The sequence below is a fragment of the Psittacula echo genome, assembly GCF_963264785.1.
Source record: "Psittacula echo genome assembly, chromosome: 6".
Classification (NCBI taxonomy): Eukaryota; Metazoa; Chordata; class Aves; order Psittaciformes; family Psittacidae; genus Psittacula; species Psittacula echo.
In genome coordinates, this window is record NC_137743.1 from 11577400 (window position 1) to 11601618 (window position 24219).

Below are 24219 nucleotides of genomic sequence, written 5' to 3' on the forward strand. Positions count from 1 at the left end.
TAAATGACTTGAGATGCAGCCTGGCTGCCACTTGAGGCTGCCAGCAGTCACTTGCAGAAGAATATTGCCTTGATTCATGGGTATCATGTCACTTGTCTTAAACATCCTCTGCTTTACTGACACTGCTGCGCTTCTGTGAGTGGCAGAGTAACGTGTGCGGGACTTTGTGTAGGTGCTGGTCTAAAAGCAGTTTAGCAGAGTGCAAGCTCTTCCCCTGCTGCTGCTCCTTGGGCAATACCAGAACCTGCTGTTGGCAGTGGAGCAGCTCGTTTCCTCTTCAAAAGCCCATATTTTAGGAGTCCCAAAATGCAGAGGATTGGTGAGAGAGGCTGGGGGTGTCAATTCAATCTCAAGAGTCTGTGACGAAGAGAGATGTCAGAGAAGTCCATGAGAAACCATCATGTTAGAAGGGATGTGGTACTGGTGCCAAATCTGTGTTTGTGCACACCAAACTGCCTCTCTGAATCCGAAACCATGATGGCACAGGAGAGTTTGGGTTTATACCATAGCACACACAGTTTCCCGAGTGATTGAGTCTTTCCTGGTTGCAATTTGTCTTCTTGCTAAAGGAAAGTTATTTCTAGGTCACCTATGGAATTAGTTATTGTCCTGTTGCTGCTCCAAAATAAAACCTTTGTGAAGTAAGCAACAGTCCTGAGCGGCAGCTCTGGGAGCCAGGAGCAGAAATCAAAGTGAAACAGCCATCAAGAACAGTTCTCAGTTCTTTAAAGCACTAATGTTGCTCCCTGGGGAAGAGTATTCATCTGTAATGAAAACCATATTGCTTACACTTTCATGGCTGCACAACTCAGTCTTCTGTGAGATTGACTCACCTCTGACGCCTTCATGATGGGGGAGAGTAGAAATACTTTCCTCCCCAGAATGACGGTTCACCCCGGGCATTCCTAAAGCAGCAGGTTATTTTTTGTGCTACTGGTCAGGATTTGTCTCTGAGATCGTGGCCACAGCAGAGAAATGAAGCCCTGAGCAAGTTAAAGAGCTCCACAGCATATCTGAACCAGCTCTTCTGTTTTATACCTCCTGCATCGAGACACCAAGGGGAGCACATGGAGACTTCATAGTCCTTAGCCCACAGGTACTACCACAAATCTCAAGGATTCTTCAGGGAACAGAAGGAAATCCCCCCTAACTCTGTTGTGACACTGTCACAATCTCCTGCCCGTACAAATACTCTTCCTTTAATGAAAAGGAAACCTTTTCTTGTTCAGCAAGAAAACCCTTTGGCAGCAGCTTCCAAAGAGCAGGTTCTAAACGCTGGTGGTGGAAGGCTGGAGCTTGATCCAGTGGCACTTCTACAGTACCAGACATGGACACCAGCAGCTGAGGAGTATCATCATATCTTGGACACAGATGCAGAGGCATCAAACCCCAGCACGTTGGTTTCTCTTACACCTCCTCCCTCTTCCTGTACACTTTATTCCATCACGTAAGGCCAGAAGAGTTGAAGGATGACCCTTCCTTCACCAGTCTCATTTTGAAAACCAATCTGTACCAGTAACGTGCACTGATGATGCAAGTGAAAAGTTGCCATTTTGAGCAACCTACATGTTTTGCTAGAAAACCCAGTAAGTTTCCAAACTCTGTCCTGGAGACTCTTGTGCAGCCACTGATGAACCTGGCAGGGCCTTTTTCTTACATTGTCTGAAGCCTCCAGCGCTATGTGAACATCTAAAAAGTGACCCGTTAGCAAAATACTGCTCCATTCACACATGAAGAGCCAGGCTAGGACCAGGTCATGCAGAAATAGTCCTACACTGTGGTCCAGCAGTATTTTCATAGAATCATAGAATCACAGAATGGTTTGGATTGGAAAGGACATTGAGATCACCCAGTTCCAACCCCCCTGCCATAGGCAGGGATGCCTCACACTTGACCATGTCACCTAAGGCTCTGCCCAACCTGACCTTGAACACCGCCAGGGATGGAGCATTCACAACTTCCTTGGGCAGCCCATTCCAGTGCCTCACCACTCTCATAGTAAAGAACTTCTTCCTTATATCTAACCTGAACTTCCTCTATTTAAGTTCGAACTCCAACCATCCCACTCCAACTGTATGAAGATTTCAGTGAGGGATGGGCTTCCTTGCCACCACCAAGCTAAATTCTGTGCTGAAAACTTCCACCCAAGCAGGGAACTGCAAATGAGCTATGGGAAGGTGGTGATTTTTGAAGCGGGGTGTTGTACCCGCGTCAGGGACAGGCTGTTCCTAAGGCAGCCAACCTGTCTGGTTGTCATAGCCAGGCATCCTGTCTCTGACAGCAGCCCATAACAGATGCTTAGGGAAGATATAAATGCCAGGAAAGCCTGTAGTGAGACTTCCCTAGAAATACCAGAGACTTCCTGGACCAAAAATACTATCTCCATATTCAATAGCTCTCAGCAGATTTTTCATTCACCACTGTGTGCAAGAAAAATCATGTGGAAAAGCATCTTCTATTGTTCTAAAAACTGCTACCTGACATTTTAATCTGATTCTCCCCAGTATAATAGCTGCTCCCTCATCACTGTCTCTGTGACAGGACCTGGAACCCCATCCTAGCTGGTTGGACCTTGTACTTGGCCCTTTGTACAGAAGCTGCTCTGAGCACTCTCCTTACCTTCGCCAGTTCTGCTATAAGCCAACAAGTGACCCACCAAAACCTTCAAACAGCCAAGAGCCATGTGGTGTATCTCAGCAGCAAGGGGATAGATGACTCCAGGAATGACTCAGGTCCAAGATGACAGAGGCTCCCCAGGGCTCCTTCGGTTATGTTATGAGACAGAATGGCCCTGTCAAGCCCCCTTACAAGAAAATCTGACTTAAATATAGAAGGTGGCAAGCAGATGGAGCAGGAGAAATGCTTCTTTGCCCTGTTGTGTTCTCAAATCTGGTAGAGTGTGGAAGAGACCCCCAAGGAAGCCAAGGTAGGACCATAGCTAGCAATGTCTTGCAACAAGTGCATAAAGCAGGAAGGAATACACTATAGATCAGTGCTTCTCAAACCAGCTTTTTGCCAAGGCTGTGCACAGTAAATTCTGTGTTAGCACATCCACTACTGAACACTGAGAATTATTGTCTGTGATAACTGCAAATGAGGTCTCTGATAGTGATGCTCGTGAAGGTCAAGCTCTGAAAAGACCTACCAATTTTCTACCATTATGATTGAGATAGTCAGATCAAGTCAGCGGTGTCTGAAATTACAGCTGCCCCAAGCATCCCCCACAAGAGAAGAGCCCTGTCTGATGAAACCACGGCAATAAGTGATTCAGATGCAGGTAACCATCCTTCATTTCTTCTGACTTTGGTCAGGCCTTGAAAACACTGAGTCAGGTTTCAAATCAGCATAACCTTTTGCCATCTTTTTTTAGTGAGTGAAGATACAATCACCCAGCAGAATGATGACACAGAAATCTGCAGCAGAGGATCAAATGTGCAATAATAAATCGATACTGCAGCCACCTCCTACCATTGATAGTGCTTAGTCATTTCTCCCTCCATCTCCTGTGTGCAGCCCTACCTCTGCTACCCCTTCCGCTGCTCCTTTCCCTGGAACATCCCTAATATGGTCTCAAATCATCAGGCTATGCTCTAAGGGAACTGCAGGAACAGGGCAAAGTGTGTCTTGCAGCTGAGCCTGCTCTGTATGTGCAGGTGTTATTTTAAACCATTGTGCAAAAGGATGCAGTTCCCATCAGCCAGGACATGTCTGAGCTTCTGTGAGACAAGACATTGCACTTCAACAGGCAGAAAACGCAGCATGCGCTACTGCCTTCGCTGTGACAATACCCATGCACAGTGAATGCTGTAGCATTAAGTTAGGTATTAAATAAGCACACAGATATAACACAAATCAAAGTAGCCCAGAGCAGATGTTATTTAGGTGGTAGACATTTTCTTAAATTAAATGTTTTCTTTCCCATATTGCTATGAGGAGGCAGAGTATGCCAAGTCAATCTCAGCTCACCAGAGACTGACTTAGCTGCTCTCTCTCACAGTCTGCATGGCTGCAGGACACATCACCAGCTGAATCATCTAGACTCAGAAGAACAGGGCTTCTGCTTGTACTAGTTTGAAGGATCTGACTTGCTCCCCATGCCTGTACTGTTGTGGCAGTAGACAAAGTTGGGGCACCCACAGGGTTGAGCTTTATGGATACGGAGGAAAAGAAGAAGAGAAGTGAAGGTGCAACAGGCACAGAAGATATAACTCAGAGAACGAGTCATGGATCCATTGGCTGTGCTCCTCTCCAGCCTCAGGGAATACCATATTGCGAATCCCCATCAAGTGGTGACATTCATTTCATGGCACTCTACTGCTTGGCCCTCTGCCTGAGCGTGATTCCCCTCTTGCCTCTGGAGCATAGCTTGCAGAGAAGACCAAGACCAAGTCTTGTCTACACAGACCTAGAAGCATCCTGAGCAGCCAAGGATGGACTCTGAAGGCGAGTGGCTCTGGCTGAGCTGCTGTTGCATGGGGCTGTAAAAGCAAGGAGTCTGCTCCTTGCAAGAAGAGAGAGAGGACATATGCTCTCTCTCTGGAGGCATCTGAAGGTTTGTTAGCAAGCCAGCCCTTGCCCTTTGGTTGCTCTGCCCCCTTAGCCTTCAAGCCTAGCCAGGCATCCCGAGTCTCCACCAGACACAAGCAAATTTAAATTAGACTGCAATTAAACTTGCTGTTTAAACAAAACCTGATGTTAATGGAATGGAATCTGTTTTCTCTTTATCCCTGCTTTAAACCAACCCACTGAAAGAAATCAAGGGAGCAAAGCACATCAAGAACAGAATATAGTTGGGCACATATCCTAGAGAACCAAGCTGCGCCTCAGCCAAGGAAATCAAACATGATTAAGCAACTGAGACAAACCCCCCAGTGCTATGCATGCCGCGTTGTCAGTGGAGGATGAGGAGCTGCAGATCTTATTCACAGGCTGGCTGATTCTAGCGTTCCTGTGGGTGCATTTCCTAACAGCCGGCAACCTGGGTTTCTGACTTCACAGCAGGCGGCACAGAGCATCACATGCTCTGCTAACTGTGCTCGGTGCTCATGGGCTGACCCACACCCGGAGCAGGACTGGTGCTTCCTCTGTCCTCTATCGCAGCAACGCACCTGTGAGCTCCCATTTCATTTCAACATCAAGCATTTGTGTTCATGGGAGATGCCAAACCCCCGTATGGCTCCTTACCTTTAGCACATGCCTTGTTCTTGCTCTGCACATATCAGATGAGACCATCTATAATTCTTCCTGCAAAGATCACTTGGTTGCACAGTCACTGCCTAAAGCCTGGGCAGGAAGGAGGATGTTATACCATTAAGGAAGAGAAATTCTTTTCCACAAGGAAAAGCATTGGGCTCAAGACGTTACAGCCCTTGTACTTCCTTCCCTGAGCTCACAAAAGTCACCAGCTTCCTGTCACAGCATTACTGGTCTCTCACCAGCTCCGCTCTCCTTCTTCTGAAATACTTTCATATTGTCTCTACCCAGCCATCTTATCTTGAATGGCATCCAAAAGTTCTTTCCCTTCCCTTTCCTCTTCCCCTTCCTCTTCCCCTTCTCCATCTTCTCTTCATGTCCAACGCTGCCTGCTCTCTAGCTTAGCATGGGGATTTTCGCAATGCCACATAATACATGGCATGCCTTTGCAGCATGTGAAATCCCAAAGGCACCTCTGGTGCCACAGCTGTGCAAGCAGGTGCCCGGGATAGGGCACCAAGAGGTACACAAGTCAATCACCCACACATGTGTATGTGTTGATTTGCATCTTTGTTTCATGTTTTACAGGGAAAAAGGCAAACAGGCTCCCCTTGCAAACAGTTCCTAAACAGAAGCTTAAATCACAACCTCAGCCTGTCTCCTTTATGCCAGCACAGGCACTAGGTCCTCAGCCTTGTCCTGCCAGTAACTGCCCACAAACCCCTGCTGAAACAGGTTGGAGAGATGTAGGAGCTAAATCCTCCTCCCGGGTTATAAACAAGTTTCACAGGACGGTTCAGAGCCTCAGCAGCTGGAACAGTGATACGCTGTCATGTGCAGCACATGAAGCGCTAACACGTGTCCATAATGGATTTGCTGGGATGCATTTCATGTTTCCTCCACCTGTTGTCCCTATTGCGGAGTCTTCCCTTCCCTGGGGTTTTGTCTTCATAACTCAAGATGTCTGTTTGTGGGGAAGCGGAGCTCAGTTGACCTTACTCTTTGCCTTGTCTCATCCTGAGAGGAGAGCTCAGCAATTTCCAGGAGCAGGATGCATGGTCTGGGGGGAAGGAAAACAGCCACAGCCTCTTCCAAGGCTGTTGAGCTAACCGGATGATTGATGGCTTGCTGTTTGCACCCTTAAAAGAAGTGCAGTTAAAGAAGGACACACAGTTTGTGTCTTCTTTGCCTTAAGAGATGGTTGTAAATGAATTTACATATTACCCAAAGTGGGATTACTTGGGTTGATACCTAATGACATTATCCAGATGAGCTCCCTCCTATTTAGGCCACAAATTTCCTGAGAAAGTTTGGTGTCTGAGGCCAGAAACGGGGTGAAAAAGACTCCACTGTCCCACAGGCATGAGGCTAAGCTCAACACATTCAGATACTGCATTGATGTATAAAGGACCAGGGACTGGTACCAGTAACAAGATTCACAGAGTATAAATTAAAATTACTTTTAATAGCAAAATAAGCCACAGTACAAATAGGGCCAAATCCCTTCAAAGTTCAGTTGCATCAAGGCCTGGATTGCAGTAAGGAGTAAAAACATTTTGGGGACAGTTCTTGGTGGCAACTAGCAGTGAAATGAAAACTGAACTTGCTCCCATATTGGAGTTGAAGGGCAGAGGACTACCAGATCACTCAGTCTGACCTCCTGTAAGGTGTAAACTTTAATGTCAGGCAGGGTTTCCTCCCAAGGCTTACAGCTTAAGATTGACTAAACACAACCTTCATAAGAATCAGAATCACAAAATGGTTTGGGTTGGAAAGGACCTTAAGATCATCCAGTTCCAACCCCCCTGCCATGGGCAGGGACACCCCACACTAAACCATGTCACCCAAGGCCTCATCCAATCTGGCCTTGAACACAGCCAAGGATGGAGCATTCACAACCTCCCTGGGCAACCCATTCCAGTGCCTCACCACCCTCACAGTAAAGAATTTCTTCCTTATATCCAATCTAAACTTCCCCTGTTTAAGTTTGAACCCGTTACCCCTTGTTCTATTGCTACAGTCCCTGATGAAGAGTCCATCCCCAGCATCCTTGCAGCCCCCTTCAGATACTGGAAGGCTGCTATGAGGTCTCCACGCAGCCTTCTCTTCTCCAGGCTGAACAGCCCCAACTTTCTCAGCCTGTCTCCATATGGGAGGTGCTCCAGTCCCCTGATCATCCTCGTGGCCCTCCTCTGGACTTGTTCCAACAGCTCCATGTCCTTTCTGTGTCTTCAGAAAGTCTTGGTTTAACCGGCTGGAGGAGACCCCACCACCGGTTCCTTCGTGCGAGGAGAGAGACCTGGCTCAGGCCGCCGCACTCGTCACCAGAGGAGGAGGAAGCCGCGCTCCGGGTACCAGCGCCTACGCTGTGTTTGCCAGGCAGCGGCAGGGGGGCTCCGTCAGCCGGGCGTGCGCAGGGGGCTCGGGGACCAGCACAGCACCCGCTCCGGGAGGGCACCGCTGCATCACAGCCTCGAGAGCAGCCGCCTCGGTGGTCGTGGTGATCTGTGCGACGTGGCTGATGTCACATGGACTGAGGGGGGCTTGAGGAACCCGCCTCCCTCTCCCCGCGGCTCAGCATCCCCTTGACAGCTCGGTCCCTTCCCCTTTGTTTCCCCCATCCCCAAATCACTTCCTCTGGAAGCAGTGGTGGCGCCGTGCTCTGGAGATGACCCAGGTTTGTGCACACAAAAATCCATCCAAACCCTAACCACAGCCTGGGTATATTTTTAGCAGGGCTATTTTCAACCCTAACAGCACAACAGAAGGTGAAATGACACGTTGTGGTGGAGCTGCTGTGACCAACAGCGGGAAATGCTCTTCCTCCCATCCCTGCTTCTCCCTGTCACTATCTCAGCTCCTGGGAGAAGTTCCCATTGCCTCTTTTGTGCTGGTTTTGGGGCTTGTAAGACCTGCTTCAGCTCATTAACCCAGGAGAAAATGAGCTGGTTTGACTTTTGGGTTATTTCTTTCACTCTGTGGACACAGGTTAAAGCACTCTTTATAACATGCTAAAAAACCTCTCCAGTGATTGGAGTCACAGCATAGGCCACTCATGGCTGCCCTGTGCAACGGTGGGACAGCACACAGCAGTGGGGAGGCAGGATGGGAGCAGGGCTTGGGGTGGGGAGACCCCCTCAAACCAGCTTCATACCCAAAGGAAACATTGGGAAACAGCAGCCTGGGTGCACCACCAGGTGTAATGACCCCAAACCAGCTTGTTTTCTGCAGGAAATAAAGTGTGTTTTGTTCTTAACATCACAAGAAAACCAGGCAGCCCTAGAAGAGCACAGACAACACAGCAAAGCAACCTGATTTCTAAAAAGCTACTTAAATTACTGCCTAAATATCTGCATTTGGTTGCCTCATGTCGTTGTCCCAGGAATGGGGCAACCACAGCTTCCCTGGGCAACCTGTGCCAGCACCTCAGAACACTCACAGGGAAGAACTGTTGTGTATGTCAGCTTAAAGCTATACTCATCGGTTTCCAGCGCAACAGTGAAATACAGAGCTTTTCAGAAAGGTCAAGGATGAAATTAATGACTGACAGTTAAATAAGTGACCAGGCCTGGTGTTCTTCACAGCTTGCTCCAGTAGTGAAAGGGAGCGCTGGGATTTTGTGCCCTGGCTGTTTTGCCCAGGGGAAGCACCAACTGCCCTCATGTCCCCACTGCAGCTCTGTTGCCCTCAGACACCCTGGGCTGCCACAGCAATTATGTCTCCCAATTGTCTGATCATCATTCCAGGTTACTAGCAGCTTACTGGCTACTAGCGGGATGGCCTGGGGTGCAACCACCTCATGGGTACCATGCTGGGATGCTCACCCATACACATTTAATCTGCTGTAGGTGCCTCCAGATATTTGGGTTCTGAGAAAAAGCACCCCAAACTAAAATTAGGTGACCAGGCAAAAGCCCTATGTTTCTACATATTCTTACTTTGGCTTCTTTTGGGCTGCAGCAGTCCATTTGCTCTCCTCTCCCAAACACAATTATACAGTTGAAACCTCTGTGCATAATCCTGGGTTTGGGTTGCTTTAGTTGCATCAATAATTGTTTAATAATTAAAAACTAAACCTGAAGAATGTTGAGCGCTTCCTTCCTCTTGCTCTTCCTCCCAGTGATACAACACATTGCTAAGATCATTAGTAATCACATAACATCTGATTTTCATGTTTGCTGTTGCTGTAATATTTTTGCCTTTAAAAAATTACAGAACTTGGCTTTTCAAGATAGACTGGGGGTGTGTGGGAGAGAAGGTTTCATCCTTGCCAGGGTCCCAAGGATATGCTGTGTACCTGGGCTGCTGAAAATCTCCCTCACCCTCAAGGCTCCTATTGCAGCTACCATCATTTCTGTTCTGTATAGGATCTATTTGGTCATTGGGTATGACCTCCTTAGTCAAGAATGTCTAAGACAGTGGTATGGCTTGCTTTCTTTGCCTCTTGGAGAACTTATTTAGTAATTCAAAGGGCTTTTCTGCATTTGAGATGTAGGTACCAAATTTCCCACATAACCTAGACCAGAAAATTTCACCAAGTGGCTAATAACAAAATAAGAAGAGCAGATAGAGAATGCAAATTGCTGTGACTTTGAGGAACTCCTGGTTGCTCTTTATTCTGAACACTAGGAGACAGATATCCAAGTGGCTGGACAAAGCAGTGGCAGCACTCTTACCTTATTACTGGAGTGGTGCTGAGCATGATTTGCTGTCCTGGAGGTGCCTTAATGCAAAACAAGAGTATGTTGAGCATCAGCATACATATATATATATATACACACCAGATATCAACAGCAAACATAACTGTCTATTCAGAACCCTGTTAGAATTCTGCACTGGGATCCCTCCTTGTCAGAGTCATGCTTTGATCATCTGATGACTCATTCCTCATACAACAATATCAATTGTCTTTAAGCTTTACCCTAGTCTTTGGTGACCCAATCGCTGCCCAGATGTCTTGAAGACAGACTGTATCACAGAGAAGCTGCACAAACACCAAAAAGCCCCCTCAAGAAATGATTGAAAGTCATCTAAAAGCCTGATAGAAGCATAGAGCATTCCTAGGAATCTCTTCAGGAGAGCAATCCTCTGGAGGATTACATTAAACCACTTACTCAGCTATACCAGACTTTGTGGTACAGCAGTGTGCTAATCCTTACCCAGCATCTCATGCTATGGGAAGTGATGTGATGTGAGTACTCAGGATGTAATAAAACCTGCAGTCAAACAACGCTGCCAATGCATTACAAAGTCCTGGTATGGATCAGTCTTACAGCTGCCTTTAATAGAGCTGTTAACTAAAGTGATTGACTCACGTTTGAACAAGCTGTGGTCAGATATCCACAGAAGACCAGCTCAGGAGCTCTTTCTGAAACAGATCCTTCTCTATCTGGGCATGGCCAGCATTCACAGCAGAGCTCCTCCGCTGCTGTTGCTTCTTGGCATGTGACAGTCCAGCTATGATGTCCCATGCAGGGCTTCCCAGGTGATGTAGAGATCTAGTCCCTTTTCATCATAGTGGGAATGAGTCATTCTGCTCCCCTACCTGAGCCTGAAAAACCTCACCCTTCATTTTATTATTCAAAACATTTGCAGTTCTGCAGAGGAGGGTTTGCTGATATTTCAGAAATGAGGAGACAACTGCTTCACGATCTTGTAACTAGGGAGCAAACGAGAGCTCTTTAGAAAAAGGGAAAGGAGTTGCACATTTCCCACCCAACTCCTCTGCTTTTTGCATTACAATTCAGTAGCTTAACCAAGGCTTCTACCACAGCTCTTGTGATATAAGGTGCTTTCCAGGAAATGCATCTTCTTGGGAGTCAGAGCAGTCTCTATGACCTTTAGGAGTTAATACCAAAAGTAAAAGCACAGGTTTATCATTCACAGGACTGAAAAATGTGGGCATAGGAAGCCTTGAAATTCAGAAACAGGCCATCAGTGAACAACAACCCACCTGAAATATCTGCTTTTTGCTGTTGTTTTTGGAGGGTTTACCTATCGGCATTTTACTGCTTGTGCTTTAACCCCCAAGCACAGTGAGTGGTGTTGCAGTGAGTACTAACAACTTCCCTGCACGCTGCTTTGGGAAAGAAAAATAGAAATGATTGTCCCATATGGGACAAATTAGCGCATACCTCTAAACATATTGCTTCCTGCTCCGAATACTGTAAGGCCAGGCACAACCACAAAACTCATGTAACCGTTCTGGCCAAGCTGTGGTTGAGGTATGCAGGAGATAGCAGACCAGAGAGCACGTCCACTTCTTCTAACAACAGTGCTTTACCTGAGCAGGAGTCACAGGGGTTTTTCTCAGGCAATGGCACCTCCTCCAGGGAAATCCCCCCCAGCTCTGTTTGTATCCTGTTCCTTGCAGTGTGCTGGGCTTTGCTTTACAGTCCCTCCATCAGTTAAAGGGTCAGTTGGACCCAGCTGCTCTCTTTCAGCTGGGCATAAAGCAGAGGAACAAACAAATAAATCCGCAGCTGATGTTTTGTGGTAGTTTACAGTCTCCTCAATCTCCTTTCCTTCCCCTGCTCTCAGCATTTTGTATGAACAAAAAATGAACAAAAAGCTGTCAGAGATAGGTACTGGAATTTGGTCACTCCATCCAGCATGAATGGCTCTGTTCTGTTTTTATAATGCTGCATTTCACCCACTCAGGGGCTTTGGTAGAACAGGACACCTAAAATACTTACACCTTAAGAAACAAAATAAACCCCCAGCTGTAGATAGTTCTTTATCACATTCGCTATCACTGTTGGGTGTGCTTTTTGCTGGGGAGCTATTTTTCTCTTAAGGGAAACAGAAGCAGCACAAGGCCTGTTAAATAAATCTTTTCTATCCAACTGCTAAATTGTCTGTGATTTGTCACGGTGACAAAGCCACAGTGAACTGGTTACAAACTCCATTATAAGGAGACAATTGTCAAGAGTCACCTTGAAAGCAATTAATCTTACCTAAGTCTTTACTTGTAAATGCACGAAATGATAATATGCTAAGCTTACTGGGTGCTTCATCTGCTGCTGAATACCGGTAATAGGATAGGACTTGTGTCACCTTATTGATCTGTGTTTACACAACACCACTGAGCAGACAAGCTTAAGGAAAGGACCACATTTCCTTTGATAAGAGGTATGCCAACTACTTCCCAATGGCCTGTCAAAAGGGAGGAAGGGAATGAACATGATCCCTTTGATTCAGAGGTGTGGGCTGTGCACAGGTCTCCTTTTCATTTAAGTCAGAAGATTTGCAGGCAGTATCCTCCTTTTTGATATACTGCCTCAAGCATACCTGGAGGTAGAGACCCCATCTGAGCGGAGAGGACTAGGGTGCCATCTTCTCCTTAGCCCTGGCCATACTTAGCCGTGTTCCTCCAGAAGGCAAGTGTATAGGGAATTAAGTACTTTCTTTCTCATAGCATTACTTCTCTAGCAGCTCAGTTTTCTAGACTGATTTGCTTTCCAATGCTAGTGCTGGCTTGAAGGAGGGAGTAAGACCACAGCAGCCCTGACTTACATCTGCATGAAGATGCTGTGATGTTGCATGTCCCATTGCTGTGTCTGTTAAGGCTACGCCTGCTTCAGGTGCCCAGATCATAGAATCATAGAATAGTTAGGGTTGGAAAGGACCTTGAGATTATCCAGTTCCAACCCCCCTGCTATGGGCAGGGACACCCCACACTAAACCATGTCACCCAAGGCCTCATCCAACCTGGCCTTGAACACCGCCAGGGATGAAGCATTCACAACCTCCCTGGGCAGCCCATTCCAGTGCCTCACCACCCTCTCAGTAAAGAATTTCTTCCTTATATCCAATCTAAACTTCACCTGGTTAAGTTTGAACCCGTTACCCCTTGTCCTGTCACTACAGTCCCTGATGAATAGTCCATCCCCAGCATCCTTGTAGGCCCCCTTCAGATACTGGAAGGCTGCTATGAGGTCTCCACGCAGCCTTCTCTTCTCCAGGCTGAACAGCCCCAACTTTCTCAGCCTGTCTTCACACGGGACGTGCTCCAGTCCCCTGATCATCCTCGTGGCCCTCCTCTGGACTTGTTCCAACAGTTCCACGTCCTTTTTATTTTGAGGACACCAGAACTGCACACAATACTCCAAGTGAGGTCTCAGGAGAGTAGAGTAGAGGGGCAGGATCACCTCCTTCGACCTGTTGGTCACACTCCTTTTGATGCAGCCCAGGATACAGTTGACTTTCTGGGCTGTGAGCGCACACTGAAGCCAGCTCATGTTCATTTTCTCATCGACCAACACCCCCAAGTCCTTCTCCTCAGGGCTGCTCTGAATCTCTTCTCTGCCCAACCTGTAGCTGTGCCTGGGGTTGCTCCAACCCAGGTGTAGGACCTTGCACTTGGCATAGTTAAGCTTCATAAGGCTGGCATCAGCCCACCTCACAAGCGTGTCGAGGTCCCTCTGGATGGCATCCCTTCCCTCCAGCGTATCAACCGAACCACACAGCTTGGTGTCATCGGCAAACTTGCTGAGGGCGCACTCAATCCCACTGTCCATGTCACTGACAAAGATGTTGAACAAGACCGGTCCCAACACCGATCCCTGAGGGACACCACTCGTTACCGGTCTCCAGCCGGACATCGAGCCGTTGACCACAACTCTTTGCGTGCGGCCATCCAGCCAGTTCTTTATCCACCGAGTGGTCCACCCATCAAATTGATGTCCCTCCAATTTAGAGACAAGGATGTCGTGTGGGACAGTGTCAAATGCTTTGCACAAGTCCAGGTAGATGACGTCAACTGCTCTGCCCCTGTCCATCATAGAAGGCCACCAAATTGATCAGGCAGGATTTCCCCTTAGTGAAGCCATGCTGGCTGTCACCAAGCACCTTGTTGCTTTTCATGTGCCTTAGCATGCCTTCTAGGAGAATCTGCTCCAAGATTTTGCCAGGCACAGAGGTGAGACTGACTGGTCTGTAATTCCCCGGGTCATCCATTTTCCCCTTCTTGAAAATGGGGGTTATATTTCCCTTTTTCCAGTTGTCGGGAACTTCACCTGACTGCCATGATCTTTCAAATATGATGGCCAGTGGCTTAGCAACTTCATTCGCCAGCTCCTTCAGGACCCGCGGATGGATTCCGTCAGGTCCCATGGACTTGTGTACATTTAGGTTTTTAAGATGGTCTTGAACCAGATCCTCTCCTACAGTGGGCCCAAGGTCTTCATTCTCACAGTCCCTGTGTTTGCCTTCCAAGACTTGGGTGATGTGGTCAGAGCATTTGCCAGTGAAGACTGACTCAAAGAAGTCATTAAGAACCTCAGCCTTCTCCAGATCCTGGGTAGCCAGTTCTCCTGATAGCTTCCAGAGGGGGCCTACATTGTCCCTAGTCTGTCTTTTATTCTCTATGTACCTATAGAATCCCTTCCTATTATCCTTAACATCCATAGCCAAGTTTAATTCTAACTGGGCCTCAGCTTTCCTCACCTGGTCCCTAGCTTCCCGGACAACATCCCTGTATTCTTTCCAGGCCGCCTGTCCTTGCTTCCACCTTCTATAAGCCTCTTTTTTCCTTTGAATTTTCCTGAGCAGCTCCTTATCCATCCATGGAGGTCTCCTGGTCCTCCTGCTGCACTTCCTTCTAGTTGGGATGCAACACTCCTGAGCTTGTAGCAGGTGATCCTTGAATAACAACCAACAGTCTTGGGCCCCCCTGCCCTATAGGGCTGTATCCCATGGAACCTTACTAAGCAGGTTCCTGAAGAGGCCAAAGTCTGCTCTCTTGAAGTCCAGGGTACGAGGTCCAGATGACCCAGAACAGAGACAAATTGCTCTTCAGGAGGAAGGATTGCACTGCCTTGCATGCATGGGTGAGCCAAACACTGTGAGCAGCCTGGAAATACAAATCAGAAAGCCACCAGGGCTCTGGCTAGCAAATGATCTGGAGAGAGCCAGTCATTCATTTCTAACTGAACAGTGGGGGGGACCAGCAGTTTAAGTCTCCATTCATCCACAAACATCCTCTTTCTCCCCTCTTTCTCTCAAGAAAGTAAATGCCACATCTTTTGTACTTCTTAAAATATCCCTTGTTAACATAATGAGGCCATTGACAGTAACCTCAGCTCAGCATCCTACCACGATTCTGACAATTCAGCAGCATCCTCACTGCTCCAAGGAATTGGAAAACACAAGCAGTGCAGAAAACACAAACATCGATGTGCAAAACAAACACATATAATGTATCAGAGCAGCAACAAAGAGCCTCCAGAGACTGCAGGGAAAGCACCTATCTGTTGTGGAGAGCAAACCCAAGGGGCATAAGGAGCTGGTGAGGCACAGTTCAGCTTTTCGGGATTCAGAAGGTAATTAAGGAAGGCAGAAGTCAGCAGAAGAGCATATTACACCATGACTTTGTTAAAGGCGTCAGCACTCACCCCGTACTGAGAAGTATTCTCTTTCCCTCCACCCCCGGCACATTTTATTACCAAAACCCAGGGTCATCTCACACAAATGGAGAAGTTAATTTTAAAACCTTCTCAAAAGGCAACTTGGAATCTTAGACTTTCTGTGCGGGAAGTGTATAGAGGAAATAAGAGAAAATCAAGTAAGAAGGAGGTTGATCAGACCGTGACATGAAATGAAACTACAGCTGCAGAACTTCATGGGTTTTTATGGCTGGGGGAGCCCACAGCAACATTTTGGTCTCCTGCCAACATAGGCAGCAGCACGAAACCCACCACCATATGGTTAGATCAGTACATATCTGCCACAGGTTCTACTGAAACCAGGCCTGATACCTGGCGCCAATACAGCTCTGACCTCAGTTCAAAACAAGCATTTGTTTTAAACATGAATCAATTCCTATGTAACCTTATTTAGGTGTTCCTGCTCTGGCAGGGGGATTGGACTAGATGATCTTTTGAGGTCCCTTCCAATCTCTAACATACTGTGATACTGTGATACTGTGAAAAGCCTGTCTACAGTTGGTTGTCTCAATATACTGATTGGAACGGGATATATCTTACACTGAAGAGCATGCTGGGCTAAGGGGTTGTTTTCAGGCTAGTATGGTTGCACAGTTCCACGTTTTAAGGTCCTTGGAGTTTTGGCAGGAGACTTTGTTCTCGCTCATTTGCTTTTCTGTTTTCAGTCATAGCTAAATACCCTGTGTGTGGCCGAAACTGGACGAAAAACAACATTGTTATGAGAAGGAGTGATCTCATGGCATTTCCGAGCAGGCAGGGTACCGGGCACTGCAGCAGTGTGTTGCCATTACTGCAGCAACCAGAATACTAGGAGAGTTTTCCAGAATGACACAATATGGAGAACAGCAGGCTTGCCTATGCTGCTTTACAAGGCCAGCACCACATGGCCCAATACATCATCCCAGATGAGGCCAGACCCTCTTTGCAAGCTGACTTTTCCAGAAGAGAGGAAAAGATCAAAGCTGTGGGAGTACTTTTAAATACAGAGAGAACTGCCTTGCTCTGTTCTGCTGCATGAGAGGGGCTTTGTTGGAGAATTAATCGCTTTTATGTCAAGAGAGTAACCCTGCACTGCCTCCACCCCATTCCCAGCCATGCTGACCTTCATTACACCTTGACTCTTTCGGCCCATCTGCCTATAAATTAGCACAGATGGGTTACGCCCTTTCCTTCTCCTGTAATGCACATGAACATCTCCGCAGTGCTGTTGGCACATAAAAGCTTTTGCCCTTTCTGTTTCCCTCCCTAGATAATGAGCCATCTATTAAGGAGGCAAATGCAGTTTTAGCTGGTGATATCTTATGTAATTATGTGGGTGAACAACAGAGATGGAGAGAACAGAACATAGTGGAAACCAAGAAAAGCCAAACAGGTGGAACTGCCAGAGCCCCATGAGCTGTAATGTCACCAGTGCTCTTCCCCTTTGTTATGCCCCTAGCGCTGCAGCCTGCAAGACAAGGTTTGTTCCCCACACTCCCAATCAGCCCTTTTTCCACACCCGTAATCTATCAGACTCTTTAAATAAGCCTCGAAGTCCAGCTTTTCCCATCAGTGTCAAGTCCTTACATCAACCAGCTCAGGACAGCTGGACATCAAGCTGTCAAGTCTTAGCCCTGGGCTCCCAGAGGAACAGGGTTTTGTCTGAGATTTGTGTGTCTCATCAATCCCCCACTCTTAACAGCCAAATAACATCTTTCCACTCACTTGATTTCTTTGGTATAATGTCCACCACGTGTTTGTGTGCTGTTCCTTCACCTGTGCCTGTATTCACCTGGACTTCCAGATGTTCTCTGGTCAAAACTGGTGCGGCAAGGCTGCCATCCTTACTCAGCCAGGGAACATTGCAGAGGCACTTTCTGAGCAGAAAAACAGCAATACTGGTACCAAACAGGGAATAAGTGTGTAAGAAACACAAGAAGCTAAAAACATTCTTCAGACTTTGGTGATGTATGGATAGAACAGTCACAGGGGGATTTGGGTCCCAAACATTGCTTTGCCTCAGTGCAGATCTGTGATTTGGTTTAGACGTGGGTGCAAATCCAGCCCATCAGCCTCCTGTTCTGAATGGTAAGTTCGGCCTTGGGGTGAAAAGAAAGGGTTTTGGGTTAAGTTCCTGCAAACTGTTACTGACCTTACCGCTTTGTTATTTTTACTCCAGTTACTCACCCTTCCCTACCCTAAAGCTGACATAAGCTTGGCACACAGACCTCTCCTGTGGGATCCACTTGTAGCTGCCAGTCCTGCACGCACACACACACACATTAAATCTTACCTAATAAATAATTACCCGGGGACTGGGACATTTCATTCGCCTGATAACAGCACACACCTCAGGGAATGAAATAACGTTTCGAGGCTGGACACAAATGGATGTCATGGTTTACCTTATGTGATGGTCATTGCAAAGCCCAGACACAACATGAGGAAACAGGTAGGAAAAAAGTGCCCTATGGGCTAGAGTCTGTATATTAACCTGAGAATAGGCAGGTTTTCTTGGAAGATTTTATAATTTAGGACAGCAGTGCATGGGTGAGATGAAGTACTGCTGCTTTGACATCACAGATTGGAAATGCATGCATAGATGTGAGAAATGATTTGCACAAGATTGCAGAGGAACTTGGCGGCAGAGCCACAGACTCTCCTTTGCACCTATTTCTCAATGCTCTACCTACAACATCTTTCCTCTTACTAGTGGTGTGTGAACCAGAGAAAGGTCAGTGGGGAGCTTTGCTTGCACAGGCATAGCAGGAGCACTAAAGGTCATTGAGGCTTTCAAACAGAAGCTGGAAATCCTGCATGGACACACCTTGGGGTTACATCTGAGCCTCCCACCCAAGGAAATAGGTGCTTTCTTGGCATACTCACTCCAGGTAGCTGTCACACTGCCTCCTCTTCTGCAGCAAAAGTAGATACAATCTGACCTGCCCATTACGTAGCCACAGACAGCCCTCACATCAAATGTGGCTGTGTCTCCTTGTTCTCCTCCTTTTCATTCCATGCTGGTGAAAAATACTCTGCTGATTACCCTGGAGTCTACTGACCCACACACCGGAGTGATGAAACCTCTCCTTCACCTCACCCAGCCAATGCACGTGCACCAGGATGTTCTGGGACCAGCTTGAGGGCTGGAGGGGCAGTTTGGTTTCCATTGTTCACTCCCACATCAGCCTCTCAGACAAAGATGCAAAGAAAATGGTGCCAAATGGAAGAGGTCAGAGATGCCAGTGCACACTTGTCTGACTGGATTTGCAGTGACACTGGGTTTCTAACCCACAGGCCAGCAAACACTCTGCTGCTGTTTCAGGGTTGTGTTTCCTTCGGCCAAACGAACCTAGATTTGTGCTAGATTTGCATTCAGTGACACACTGTAGTCTTTGCTTCTAATTTCTTGCATGGCTGCCTCCTTTGCCCACCACGTTAGAAGGGGATTTGAGCCCAAAATGTGAGAGCATCATGCAGGAGGCAGAATGATACTGGGGAAAATAGCACATGATGCTGTAAATAGAGACTACATGGGAAGAAGCATTCAGAAAAGGTGCTGAATTAATATGTTATGGACAACTTTACATTTGAATGCAATTTAAATAGGTTCACAGAACACAGAACTGAATATGTTTTCCGATCTCTAAAATGGATAGTCTATAAATAGACCTCTAAAGCTATTAAAAGATACTTTAAAAACCCATTAAAGCATTCAAAAGACATAAAACTATATTTATTCCTCAAACTCTCCACAAGATCACTACAGCCTGTTTTTTCCCCCTTTGAAAAACAATAGGAAACAAACTGTTTTATCTTACTGTACGGGCTGTTAATGCCTTTATGGGGCAATGTAATTGCTAAGCACATTGTGTTGAACAATTTTTACTCCGTTAGAAGAACATTTGTCATGCCTTTGGAGATGGCAGAAGAGAATTCCTCTGTGTGACCTTTGGAAAGTGGAATCAGTGACATTACTTGAGAACTTTAAAAACAGACTTAAGAAGGGTTTCCCATGCCTCCTGAAAAAGACACAACCCGCACTTCCACCGGAGCCGAGCTAGCTTATTCCAGCCCTTTTTAGACCATTAATGATTTGTGCCTAACTAGCACAGCATTCACTGATGAAAGCACTGCAGGGCTCCTGCGCACAGCCCTACTCTCGTCATCACAGCAGTACAGGACATAACACCGTGGGCCGCCTGTACTGGAGAGATGATCATGAGCTTGATTGTGTGCTACAAACAAAGGGAGAGCCATTATCAGACCCTGCCTCGCCAGGCTGCATGAAAAACCGCCTCTGCAAATTGCATAATGCCCCTGGATGTTCCCAGCAGTGCCATGGCAGGCCCACGGGGCTGGCGCTCGGACAGGGAGGAAGCTGGATCTCCTCCCTCCCACCCTCCCAGCATGGGAAAGCTCAGGAGAGCTGTTGTGTAGGCAAAAAAAAACCCCTCACTTATCTCCTGGGAAAGAGCTGTCCTGCTCTGGAGTGACGTCTGATGCACAGAGCTGTGGTCATGGATCAGAGGGAGCCTGGCATGGTGGCAAGATGCAGTGCAGAACTTCAGGAAGCATCTAGAAAGGGAAACAGGAGAGATGTCACACTTGTTCTTGTGTGTCTATCACATCCATGTCCCTCAGCCCATGCTCATCATGTTCATTGAGACAGTGCACTCCAGTTTTGATCGGTCCCTGTGCATTTCGATAAGAAACTACCTAAAGAGCAGGTAAACAGTGCAAATACAAAGCCTGTGTATAAAGAAGACCCCATCTCACAGAGCACGGAAGAGGTGTAGTTTAACAACACATCAAGGCTGATGTGGTACCTTGTTCCCTGCTGTTCGTGGGTTGGATGGATATCTGTGCCTGCACCAAGGAGGGATGGGAAGCAAAGCCCAGCTGGGACAGAGAGAGGGGGCTGCTTGACTGCCTCAGAGGTATTGTTAAAATGCAGTGTGAAGCTGATGTCTTCAAGGAGCACAAAATTCCCACTGGAACAGCAAGTGTTGACATTCCCAGACGATGCTGAGTGGGCAAGATTTCGCCATGAGCGAATGTGACCGTGATATGCAGTGTGTGTGACCTATGCAGCTTCATTTCACTTGCCTGAGAGTCCATATGCTTGGAATGCCTCCTCCTCCACGTCCTCCTCCTCCTCTGCTGTTACTGGTGGCACCAGGGATTTATGAGGCAGCAGGGAGCATTTCCTAATATCGGCTGGGTGTAACTTTCCAGTATGACTGATGGTGCTATTAACTGTGGCAAAGGGAAGAGCACAAGTGGGTAGGCAAGGAAGAGCACTTCAAACCCTGGAGATGAATGATAGCTGATATTAAATAGTTCTATGTATGCAAAACAAATGTTTGAAGCTGGCAAGGCAATGGGTACAGAGATGCTGGGTTTATTAAAGAAGGGGAAAGCTATTTAGACAAGTGGAGCCTATGTAGTAAAAAGTAAGATCTATGTAAACAAGACAGAAAGGAGCTGGGGCATAGTGGAGATAGAGTTGCAGGAGAGTTTTAAACTGAAAACTGGGAGCAAGAGAGGTGTGGAAGAACACAGTTTGGTTGAAGCTCTCAAATCACTGTGATAATAAAAAAGATAGGACAGAAGGCAACGGAGATAAGTGGAAAACAGAGACCAAACTTGATCAATGAAGCCCAAGTTAATTAGGGTGTGCACATACACACACACACACAAAACACACAAAAATAGGTAGTTAGCCCATGACCACCTTTAAAACCATTTCTGAACAAATGGCAGTGATCTGAAAGTAAAGGAAGATGAATTAGAATGCCCGGCTTTAAATAGGGATATTTGCAACACAAGTATCTGGTAAACTTTCTAGAAAGAACTAATGAGTAAATACTGTTATACCAGGTTTAAACAGTATAAATGTCAGAACAGTTGATGCGAAATAGGGAAAGATAAGTAAGTGACTCAAGTTCTCAGAAGATCTACACAGATTAAATGTACCAAATCACCTTTAAAAAGAGGAACGACGTAAAAGTGAGGAAATTCATTGAAATCAGCAGCTAAAAATAGTAAAGCACTTGTAGGTGATATTAGATTGTTTAAAAACCCCCTGCAACAGGCTCAGCATCAAATAGAAACCATTCAAAGGGAAAGAAAAAGTAAGTCAATGTGATTAAGCCATTTAACACTTCTGAGATGTACAACTAAATTCTTCGAAGAATAGGGAGTTCAGGAAGATGGAAGGGAACAGGCAGTCTGACAAAGTGGATGTGAAACTACAATAAAGTACAATAAAATTAAAAGCAACTTGCTGAAGGCATACATTTAAGTGATAAGACTTTTTTAAGCACAGCAAGAGCAGGAGGCTGCCAGGGAGTTTGTGGGGTCCATGGATGATCCATATGTAAAAGAAGCACTTGAGAGCGACAGGCCAAATCAAAACAAATGTGTTGGGTTGGTATTTCTGGTTGAACTCCCGTGCTGCATTACTCTTTAAGGAGGAGCAGTCTTATGGGGCAATTTCATGATACCTTCAGCAGGACCAGGCTGAGGCCACTGTGACTTTCTCTTCTCCTTGGTCAGGATCTCCTGCCCTGTTCCTTGCATCAGTGCTGGTCACTGCTTGATCCCATGGTGAGTCAGCTCAAGCGGTGAAGTCAAACCCAAGCCAGTCACCAAGGGCATGGGCAATACTGCACACTGCCTGGGATGCAGAGGCAGTCTCCAGAGCTAAGGACTGTGCTGGTGTTGTGAACCACCAACTTTCCCAGGGAGAAGTGTGATAAGGAACTTCCAAAACTGGGCATGCAGAGGGAAAAGCCACCAGCTGGAAGCTCAGCCCAGCACACAACAACAAAGAGACACGATGAAGGAGCTGTGAGAGGGACTGAGACCTAGGACATTAATGTAAGTATGTTCCCAGGTCTCCTCCTTGCCAGGAAATGGGCAGGTGTTGGAGGAACCCCAGGACTATGCTATAAAGGTATCTGGGTTCACTGCTGCACGCAGGAGCCAACAAATCTCACCCACTGAGCACAGAGCCAGCACAGCCCATCAGGGTTCCTCACCACACTGTGCATGGGTACCACTCAGCTGGCAAGGAAGGGGAATGTGCTGAGGATATGAATATGACATTTTTGAGCTGTATGGTTCACAGACAAAGCAGGTGGAGGTTAGTCAGCCCACTGAGGTGATTCATGGAGGCTGGTAAGGGCTGATATCCTTTACCTGATGCAGAACTGACACAAAGCAAAGCATTCACCCTCCATTGAACTCCTATATAAATTGGGATTATACCCACCTCATGAGGTTGCTTCAATTGATATGGTCAAAGCTCAGAGATTCTTAGGTGCACACACAGATTATTTAAGCAGCTTCTAAGCAGTTCTCTTTTAAATGTGGAACAGACATGGTTACATCAAGGTCCTTTCCGTTGGATATGTGACCAAGATGAAAGTGAGGGTCTGGAGCTGATCATCTTCAAAGTGGTAGCACCTGGGGGGGCTGCTCTGTGTGGATGCCAAGCACCACACAGGCACTGGAAATTCAAACCATTCCAGCTGATGATTTCTTACAACCAGCCGTCTCCATCTGAGCTAGATCAGGCTGTGAATCAACACAGGCACAGACTTCCTGCAATGGACGGAACCAGGCTACAGTAATTTAAAGTAGTGGCATAGTGAAGTTGTATCCTTTTCATTTCGGAGCACTTCTGCTTATCCAATAATTAAGCAATTTAAAACCTTTCCGTTTTCCCATAAACATCTGCCACAAGCAGTTACATTTAGCCATGTCTTGGCAGGTCTTAGTTCCATGAGCAGCTTTTTCACCATCATTTCTAGATTTTTAATGGTAGCTCTCCAAGACTTTATTTGGAACCACATTGTGCTATCTGAAGGAGAAAGAGAGACACTGTACTTTATCCAGAAAACAAATAGGATTCTCTGAAGCCAAGCACAGCCAGAAATACAAATAGATGACTGTCACAGTATCTGACACACTAACACTAATTAAAACAAAAGTAAGTGAACATAATGAGCCTTTGATGATTGCCTCTTTTCCTTAAATTTGGTAATTTGGAATTTCCTAGCCACATGGATCGTCTAAACCTAAAATTCAACAGGTCCTTTTCTTCTCCAAGGGTCCACATGCTCTGTCTGAGGGCACTAGAGACTTTTCAGGGAGCTGTGGTTGGGAACACTGTCTCCTATCTGTCTCAGCCAAGCTCCTGAGCCATGCTGGTATGGAGGGCAGGCGAGGTCGGTGTTCAGATTCTTCTGAGTGAAGCTGGAAATCTTAGCAAATGCTTTGAATGTGCTGGGTATTTTATTCCTAACATCCTTCCCTGAAACATCACATGGTCCAGTCATGCCATATGGTCTAACAAGCAAGCTTAAGGGTTAGGTTGTTGTTGTTTTTCCTATCAGACCTTAGATCACCATCCATTAGGCCTTAGGCACTTTGAAGCTCATGTATGTAATTAAATCCAGTTAAATGAAGGCTAAAATCCATCTTGTCTTTATACCATCTTGAGTGCTGACCTGAAATAAGCTGATGATATGTTTGCACTTTTCAGCACTCTGCAGTGGAGATCAAACACATCCCATTTCTCATGCTGGGATTA

General features: G+C 46.6%; 1 long non-coding RNA gene across 1 annotated transcript in view; it reads right to left on the reverse strand.

The window, feature by feature from the left end:
- Nucleotides 1-20788: 20788 nt before the first annotated feature.
- LOC308222514 overlaps nt 20789-24219 on the reverse strand; it is a 64664-nt gene continuing 61233 nt past the window's right edge. The window contains exon 7 of the long non-coding RNA XR_013957152.1: nt 20789-20876. This is a non-coding gene — a long non-coding RNA (uncharacterized lncRNA). The remainder of the gene's footprint in view (nt 20877-24219) is intronic.